The following is a 10,600-nucleotide window of genomic DNA, read 5'->3' as shown; positions in this document are numbered from 1 at the left end:
TGAAATAAAATAAAATCAAAAAATAAAATAAAATCAAAAATAGAAATAGGAAAAAGTCAAAAAGTGAAAGGGTCAAATGGGCAAAGTTGTGATCGATCGAAGATGAAGTTCGATCGATCGAACATAGCTGTGATCGATCCGAGATGAAATTCGATCGATCGAACATGTAAAATTTTGGAGATTCCGAGAGCATACATTTTTGAAAAATAGATGAGGGCTGATAATTTTTCTAAGTGTTGGGACTCATGATCGATCGAACCACATGTTGGATCGATCGAAATAGTTCGATCGATCGAAATGGTTTACGATCAATCGAACTTTCAAAAATTTGGAGATCCCGAGAGCATGCATTTTGGAATTTGGATGCAGGTCCAAAATTTTTCTAATTGTTGGGACTTATGATCGATCGAACCACATGTTGGATCTATCGAAGAACAATTCGATTGATCGAAGGTGCTCTTGTGATCGATCGAACTGGCACCAAATGCCTAATTTTGAACTGAAAGTGCAGAAAATCCTATGCTAAGCCCCAATGATGGTAACAAGAATGAAAATTTGAAATATAGATGGAAGAATGTATACAAGAATGAAAAATAAAAAGAAATGAGGGAGGAATAGAGTTGTGAAACTTTACGAATACTAGTGTTTAACGTCTCTAGTAAGACGTTAGGTCAAATCACTAATCAAATGAATCAAAAACTGGATATGAAACATCTTTATTGACCCTCTTTTCACTTTTCTCATTTAATGTCCCACTTATGACAATAAAATCATCCTCCAAAAGAATGACTTGAAAAGAAATAAAAGAGATGATATTGTTCCTTTCATCCACGGTTTTGAAAACAAAATCAATCATGGTTAGGCTTGCCTCTTTGTTGTGTTCTTGAAACACATTCAAATGATCATCTATATTGATAATTGGTGAGGCATTGTCTTTCAAAGACTCGTTTGGATTAATAAGAAACACCCTCTCTTCATCCATCTTCTTCTCCTCATAAATTACCATTTCCTCACCTTCTAAGTAAGCTAAGGAGTCCATTAGAGAGTTTATTTCATTTTTAGAGCTTTTAAAGTCAAAACCACAATTTTTATACATTTCCAAAAGACACTCCTCAAGAGGGTCATTAGAGATAATAGAAGGAAGGCCCTCTTTAACAAGTTCCTCCTCCTTCTCTCCTACCTCAAATGTGGTCAACATCTCCTCACTCTCTAGAGTAGCCATATCATAGATAAAATCATAATCAAAACAAGGAAAGTCCTCATTAATCATGTTATGTTCTATTGGATTAGCCACTAACTCACTTGCCACTTCCTCTTCTATACAAGATAGAGTGCTAGGCATTAGCTCACTTGTTTCATTCTCCTCACTCTCATCATCCTCATCTATATACATTGAAGTTCTTGCCATTTTTTCATTTGCCTCTTCCTCCTCCTCTTGATGAGAAAGAGTATTTGTAATTTGCTCAACTTGAGCTTCTAAGTTGGCTAAAGTTTGAGAATGAGAATTAATAAGTGAAGTGTGTGAAATATGCACATCAAGTAAAGCTAACACTTTTTCTTTAAATCCGGGTGAGTACTTAGAAGGTGGTGGAATTGATTCATCATAAAATGGTGGTGGAGGGCAATAGTCAAAAGAAGGATTAAATGAGTGATCAAGTCCATAATAAGATGATGCATGAAATGAATTGGACTCAATCTCATAAGGATTAAAATGTGATGGAGGAGCATAAGGTAAAGGGATGTAATTCCCCCCCAAACTTGGATCAAACAATTTCTCCATTCACAATTAAAACCCAAATGCAAGAAAAAATTGGCCTCAACAAGGGCCTATACTTGGACAAAAATTTAGCAATAAAATGAGCCTCAACAAGGGCTATCACAAGCATACAAAGAAGTGAAACAATTAAAATACAAGAGTGCCAAGAATTGCTCACAATGGTCCTTTAGCACTTTAACTCTAGCTTTTAAGCTCCAATGATTGCTTTAAGTTCCAAAGTTCGCCTTCCTTGTAGTCAAGTACCTAATTGAACAAATAATAATGAGAATCAAGAGAAAAGAATATACAATGGAAAATAAAATAAAAATAGAAGCAATCTAATGAACACTATTGTCTAGTTTAATTCCAACAAAACCGTTAATCCCCGGCAACGGCGCCAAAAACTGACCGGGTCTTCGTTTACAAGGGTCGCGATACCAAGTCAAGCTTGAAAAGTTGTGAATTTAGGAGGTGGCCAAGTTTTACATTTATAGAAAGCCACTACTACCTTTCTCTATATAAAATATAGATAGGGTGAGTAGGGATCGTCCCAAGGGATTATACGTGTTGGAATTTCAACTTCGACTCTAGCGTACCAAATGATTGCAAAAGAGAATTGGGTTGGTTGATTACTTCTAGATGAGCTAAACTATACTAAAGCAATGCAATAAGATAAAGAGTAAGTAAGAAGGAAAGGTCTTGGGGTGTAGAGATCACCACCAAATAATACTATTCCAAACCATAATCAAGTGACTAATGAGGGAAATGAATGTGTTGCATCAATGTTGTGTGTGTAAAAGACATTCAATTGGTAAGGGTGACTCAACAAGTGCAAATTATCTCAATCAACATGTGTGAGGCCACAATACAGCTATTGGTAGAGGAATATATTGTCTAAACATCATGTGAAGATAACAAAATAACAATTCAAGTCATTGAACCTTTCATTAAGCTCATAGTCCAAGCAATCCATAAGGATGATTTAGTTAAACATGCATTATCTAAACATCATGTGAGAGGTGCAAAATATCTACTGGGAGAGGAATAAATTGTCTAAACACATGTGAAAGATACAACATATCATAACTAGTCATTAATCCTTCATTAAGCTCACAATCCATATACAACACAATATTAGAGGAATATGCCATTTGGACTCACAAGCATGGAACATCAAACATCAAGAGTAGATTGTCCTCCCATCTAACATTACACTACCACTACACTAAATCTACACTACTAGCATGAAAATAAAGCTATCTAGACTAGGGGAGAGGCACAAACCATCAAGAATAGGCATAAACCATCAAATGAACCAAAATAGCATTCATTAAGCATATCATCTTGATAATCTCTAGATCTATAGCATCAATATACATAGACATGCATCAAAAACACTAAATCTAGGGATAAGCACATGAATATCCTACTCTAGCATACATAGACATATGGATAGAATAGAATAGTCAATTGGAAGCATTAAACCATACAAACCATGAAATAATCAAGATTTATATATACATGAATATCAAGATGTATCGTACAACACTAATCCCTCAATAATACACAAGATTAGAGTATAGAAAGCATGCTTGGGGCTAACTCTAGCCCCAAGAGACTCATGGTAGTGATGATCCAACCCTCAAGGGCTAACTCCATGGCTGCTCCTTGTTGGTGAAGATCTCCTCCAATGGTTGCTCTAGCTTCCTCCCTTCTTCCTCTCTAAGAATAGTCTCCAAGATGATTTTCAATGTGTAACAAGAGACTTCCTTAAAAAGTATATCATATTCCTTATATAGGTAGGTCAAATACACCCCATGATGAGCTGTGGTCGTGCAAGGCATATTCTCCAATGATTGGATGAAGGACGGAATAAATGAGCTGGACTTTAACTTTTTCTCGCTGGAGGAAGTTCGATTGATCGAACCTTAACTTGGATCGATCGAAAATGGGTTCGATCGATCGAACTACATCTTGAATCGATCGAAGTGGTCTGACTCCTCCGGATAATGACAAGGCTGGGATATTTTCAAGATATTTATGGGGAAAAAGACAAAAGTGGTTGGTAGGCGTACAGCTGTGGATAAGATCAATCATTTGAATAGGACAAAATAGGGTTTGATCGATCGAAGGTGATGTTCGATCGATCGAACTTGGAATTTCAGCAAAGGCCAAGGTTGGATCTATCGAGAAGTACTATGATTGATCATAGATGTTCGATTGATCGAACTCTAAGTTGGATCGATTGAACTTTTCAGCTGCAAAACTTGATTCCCTTTTGCTCATTTCTTTCTCCACTTTGCTCCCTCCTTTGGTTTATCTCAGGATTGAGCTCTTATTTGGCTGAGTTAGCTCAATTTTGGGATTAGTGCCTGAAAATATAAATAACACGTAATAAGTCTAAAACGACAAAGTAAGATAGATAAATGTACTAAAATGCTTAAGCTTAACGGGTTTAAATGCGCACTTTTCAGTGCTCATCATCAATCACAACATTAAATTTTTTATGCCTTACAACAGAATCGAATGATCAGAAGTAGAGCGCTGAAACATGGATATTTATTGAAGTCTTATTCAACCAGCTTGACTCTTTCAAACATGGATATTTATTGCAGACGATCAAATGTATTATCCCAGGCTCCTTAAATTTCGTTCTTGCATAGACTGGATTTCAATCAGATAAACAATTTCGAATTATCCATTGAAGGCATTGTAGTATAACATAAGAGAAATCAGTGAAAAGATGAACAGTAATGAGTCTTTACTGAAGCAGTTCGCTGAAAATTTAACAAACTGAAAAGAAAAAGACACAAACAAAGTTAGGAGAGAAAAGTTACTGAAGGACATTCAGTTGGCGCAGAGGAACTGGAGTAGGCCAGAATGGGAGCACAAACGGAGAGACCGTTGAATAAGAGCGAAGAGAACACACTTCTTTTAAAGTTTTGCTCCTCGTGTTGCAGAGTAGTAGCGTATCACGAATATGTAGACATATAATATCTCCATCAATGGAATGAATTTTCACAAAACAGAAGCTTGGATTCATAGGAAACGAGGGATGATCCAATTTCATAGTTTTCATAGTGTTTTGATCAACCTTGTGCACCAAGGACCATTCAAGCCCATTGTAGTCCTTGAGTTCCCAAACTTTGAGGGTGGAAGCATAATATTGAATGAACGTGAGATTGCCAAGTTACTCTCCTAAGCTATGTCTGGCGCCGTAGTGAATTTTGTCTTTGGGCGGTCTTATAGTACGAAATTTATCAGCGAATGAATCATAGGCGAAAATAATGCCACGATAAACGTACATCCAGTAGAGTATTTCGTTGTAAGAAACAACAGGAGAAAGGTATAATTGTGGTCTCAGCTCCCCAGTTGATACAATGGTACTTTGTATCCATTTCCACGAGTCTGAAGAGAATATCTCCAATTTGAGATTGGTGTATTGGATTTGTCTCAACTCCTCCATTCGAACCACTCTGAAGCTACTGGTGCAATCAAAAGAATCAGATGGTTTGCAAACAAATCCAATGATATCCCTTTCTGAACCCAAAAAAAAAAAAAAATCAGTTTGCAGTGATGCTGCAGAAAATACCTTAAAGATGAACAGCTAAACCATCCTAGATTGCCAAAAATCACGGAATATACAAGAACTATCATTGGGGTTGCCCTTTCTTTCAAAGGAGTTCAGTATCATGAAATGACAGCCAGATGCTCACATATTTTGTCAACTCCTGCATTATAGCAATTTCATTTATCAGACAATAAGGCACATGCAAAATAGTAGAATCATCTTCAGATGATTAGTTATCCCCCACGTTCCTCAAATTTCGTTCTTGCGTAATCCAGATTTCAATCACATAAACAATTTCAAGTTATCCACCGAAGGCATTGCTGTATAACATAAGAGAAATCTGTGCAAAGATGAACAGTAAGGAGTACTTTACTGAAGAGTTCGCTGAAAATTTAACAAACTGAAAAGAAATAAGACAAACAAATTTAGGAGAGAGAAGTATTACTGAAGGACATTCCGTTGGAGAAGAGGAACTGGAGTAGGCCATAATGGGAGCACAAACGGAGAGACTATTGAAATTGAATAAGTATAGTCAGAGCCAAGAGAACATACTTCTTTCAAAGTTCTGCTCCTCATGTTGCAGAGTACAAGTGTATGAGGAATATGTAAATATATAATAATTCCATCAATGGAATGCATTGTCACAAAACAGAAGCTTGGATTCTTAGGAATCATGTGATGATCCAATTTCATAGCGATCAGATCAACCTTATGCACCAAGGATCATTCAAGCCCACTGTAGTCCTTGAGTTCCCAAACGCTGAGGGTGGAAGCATAATATTGAATGAACCTGAGGTTGCCATGTCGCCCTCCTAAGCTATGTCTGGCGTGTGATTTCTGTCCTTGGGCTATGTTATGGTATGGAATTGATCAGTATGGTGTTGCTGAATGGATCATAGGCGAAAATATTAGCATGATAAAGGTACATCCAGTACAGTATTCCATGGCAAGAAACAACAGGAGAAATGTGTGATGGTTTCTGTTCCCCAGTGGATACAATGATTTATGTCCATTTCCGCGAATCTGGAGAGAATATCTCCAATTTGAGATTAGTGTATTGGATTTGTCTCAACTCGAGGATTTGAACCACTCTGAAGCTACTATCAAAAGAATGGTATGATTTACAAACAAATCCAATACTCAGCCATTTTTGGCAAGTGGGTGGTGGAGGAAGCTCAACCCAATGCTTTGTGAGGGGGTTGCATACATAGCAAACCCTTTGAAAATTCAAGGTTGTAGAACATAATACTAGGTGTTACAGGGCTAAATTACACCACGAATTTTTGCCTCTGTGGCACTTGGGGCCACTAAGTCTCAGCCAACACAACAACACAATACACACAGTATAGAAATGTAAAGAAGGCACACACAGTTTACAGAGACAAGCCCCAACTTTTGCTCATATTAAACATATTACAAAGGAACATGAGTTCGTACAAGGAACAACCAAGGCTTACACCCTCCTCTCTGTCCCCTCTACAAAGCCCACCTTAGCATTATATAGGCCACTCTCAAAACCGCCCATAACTGCCCACTAAGATGATGGATGACACCCCCATCCACCTAGGGTCGTGCTGGCACCCTCTAAATGTGCCAGCACTATAATACAGTTGACAAGCCCAGCTGCTAGACTTGTTGGCATGTTCTGCTCATGCCACATAACCATAAGAAGTTACATTCTGCATAGTGGAGGAAACCACCCTTAACCGCCTGTGTGTTGGTCCTCTCAGAATTGTGCCACATGCTTGGGAGGTTACTCAGCACTCCCCCACTTCCCATGATGAGTGGGAAGTGTTAGTAACTTCCCCCAACCGACCGAGCCCACTAAGCCACCACCTCTTGTAACCGCAAGCCATGACTTTGTGTTGTCCATGCTCTAGCCACATCTGAGTCAACCTTGTAAACCTAGCCCAAGCCAAGTCCACCAATCTGCACCCATACATATATGTCTCTGAGTGCACGACGTGCCAAGCCATGCACGTTCGTGCGCATGCTTGGGTGCACACCAAAGTGCACACCGGCGCACACACTAGTGCCCTTCTTCGCGCGCCATGTTTGAACCCTCATGCGCCCGTGGCTGTACACCCACCTGGACGCCCATGTGCACGCCGAGCTAGACGCTCGCGCACACTAGGTTGGACGCCTGCCCACACGCCCACCTGCACGCCCGCACGCGCGCCTCTGCACACCAGCGCGCGTGTCGATGCCCACTTGTTTGCCCTTCAATATCTTGGATGCTCCCCACTTGTGCAACCATCTTGGAATGGTGCAACACGTGCCCATGCACGTTGGCTAAGTCCTCTAAGCAAGCCATGCCATAGCCCAACCGATGTGCTCAACAGACCCCCCTAGTATAGTCTTAAGGAAATCCAACACTCTGATAGGAGTAAACATCACCCATGCTTGAGGAGTCATAATGGCCTTTCAGGCCTTTCCCGACATCCAAATTGAGTGCCGTCTGCACCAACCAGTTTCTATGGACTCAAGGTACCTCCCATAAAGATCCCGAGTCAAAACTCCAAGTTTCATTTTTCACCATATTTACGAAAGTGCCACTGGGCACCCCCCAGTGCACGCCGAGCATCCTTTTAAGCATTCTGTGTGCACACTGAGCATCTTGTGCACGCTGACAACCCACTGAGCATCCTCATGGCTGTCTAACCAAAGCCAACGTATTCCCAAGACATGGCATGGCCTTGAAATGCCCATGTCTTCCCTTGGACAACCGTCAAGGGGCTAACAAACCACCCCCATCAGAAGAAGTCGACGCCCTCGTCGACTTGTCCAAGTACTCCCTTACCTGTTTCTCAAACTGCCATAATGTCACATCCCTTTCCCAACTCGCCTCTGCTTCACTGCATCCTTTCCATTGCACCAAGTAATCAGTTCTGCGATTTTTCTTACTCTGACCCTGGGTCCGGTGAGACAAAATCTTCTCCACCTCCTTGTTAAACTGCAACCGAATAACAGGTGGGGCTCTCTTAGCCTGCTGTCTTGATGTATCTGCAATGTCCTCATGAAAAGGCTTGAGGAAACTCACATGAAAAGTAGGATGGACCTTCAGTCTCTCAGGTAACTGTAATCTATAAGCAACATTCCCCACTTTCTTCACAACTTCAAATGGACCATCATACTTCTGAATCAGCCCTCTGTGAACAGTCTTGCTGCTTATCTTCTTCTAAATCTGTGGAGTCAACTTCAACAGAACCTTGTCTCCCACTTGGAACTCTAATGGCCTTCTCCCTTTATCTGCATACTTTTTCATCCTTCTCGCAGCCTTGGCAAGGCTGTCCTGTGCCTCCTCTACCATCTCTTGCATGGAACGGGCATATCGGTATGCTGCAGGGCATCTTCCACCAGTCCTCTACATTGCCACCTCCTGTGGTGTGCGAGGTTGTTGCCCCGTTGCCAACTCAAAGGGACTCATTCCTGTTGCTGAAGACCTGTGCAAATTATAAGAGAATTGTGCAGTGTCTAGCAACTCCAGCCAATTTTTCTGACTTGCGGTGACATAGTGCTTCAGATATTCTTCTAATAACTGGTTCATCCTTTCAGTCTGTCCGTCAGTCTGAGGATGGTTTGCTGTGGAGAACTTCAGTTCAGAACCCATCAAGCCAAATAGCACTGTCCAGAACCTTCCCGTAAATCTGGTGTCACGATCACTAACAATATCTTCGGGCAAGCCAAAATATTTCACCACAAACTTATGAAATAAACCAGCAGCAACTTCCGCTGGGCATGCATGTGGTGCAGCAATAAAAATTGCATACTTAGAGAATCTATCTACAACCACAAAAATAGATCTCATACCTTCCACCTTAGGAAAACCAGAAATGAAGTTCATTGAAACTGACTGCCATGGACGCTCTGGTATAGGCAAGGGTTGCAGTAGCCCTGCCTCATTCTTCCTCTCATGCTTGTCTTTCTGACAGACCAAGCAAGTCTTGACATATAACTCTATGTCATCCTCTATCTTGGGCCAGTAATATGATCTGGATATCAACGCCAACATTCTATCCACCCCTGGATGTCCAGCCCACTGGGGATCATGCATTTCCCGCATTAGTTCCCGTCTCAAACCTCCAACAGGAACATATAATCTACCTCCTCTGGCGTAGAGTAGATTATCTTCAATCCAATACTTTTTGACTTCACCATCAGCAACCTGTTGCTTAAGTTTCTGATAAGCATTGTCGGACTGAGATTGCTCTTTGATTCTGTCAAGGAAATCAGTATACACCGTTGTCAATGACGCCATATACTCCTGCACTTCTTTCCTACTCAAGGCATCAGTAACATGATTCTGCTTTCCAGGTCTGTGAACCCACACAAAATTGAACTCCCCAAGAAACTCTTACCAACGGGCTTGCTTTGGAGTAAGCTTTTTCTGTGTCTTGAAGTAGGTATTGGCCATATTATCAGTCACCACTGTAAACTTGGTACCCAACAGATATTGCTTCCATGCGTCAAGATAATGTATCACTGCAGTTATCTCCTTCTCGTGAGTTGTATACCTCTGTTCAGCATCCTTAAGCTTCTTGCTTTCAAAGGCACATGGGTGTCCTTCTTGGACTAGGACCCCACCAATTGCTTTATCAGAAGCATCAGTATGCACTTCAAATGGTAAACCAAAGTCAGGCAGTCTCAAGACCGGTTCTGTAGACACTGCCTGCTTAAGCATCTCAAAAGCATTCTGGCACTCCTCAGACCAAACCTACTGTTTGTCCTTCTTCAGCAAGTCCGTTAAAGGACTAACCTTCTTGGAATACCCCTTTATAAACTTTTTGTAGTAGTTTGCCAACCCTAGAAAAGATCTCAACTCTGTCATTTTGGTAGGTGCAGACCAATCAAGGATGGCTTTCACCTTTCTCTCATCCATTCTGACATGGACCTTACTGATCTAATGCCCCAAAAACATCACTTCTTGGCGACAAAACTCACACTTCTCCTTTTTGACAAATAACTAAAACTCCTTCAGTTTTGAGAAAACCAATCTCAAGTGTTTTAAGTGATCTTTCAATGACTCACTATAGACTACAATGTCATCCAAGTAAACAATAACAAAGCGATCGATGTAGTCATAAAACACATTATTCATTAAGTTACAGAAGGTTGCCGGGGCATTAGTTAGCCCAAACGACATTACAAGAAATTCATAAGACCCATAACGAGTTACACATGCAGTTTTGGGTTCATCTCCTTCTGCTATACGCACCTGCCAGTAGCCTGCACGTAAATCCAGCTTAGTAAAGTAGGATGCCCTTGACAACCTG

The sequence above is a fragment of the Cornus florida genome, unplaced genomic scaffold, assembly GCF_030987335.1.
Source record: "Cornus florida cultivar Cherokee Brave unplaced genomic scaffold, ASM3098733v1 CherokeeBrave_3.0.0_Hap2_Chr11, whole genome shotgun sequence".
Lineage (NCBI taxonomy): Eukaryota > Viridiplantae > Streptophyta > Magnoliopsida > Cornales > Cornaceae > Cornus > Cornus florida.
This window is presented reverse-complemented; position numbering follows the sequence as displayed.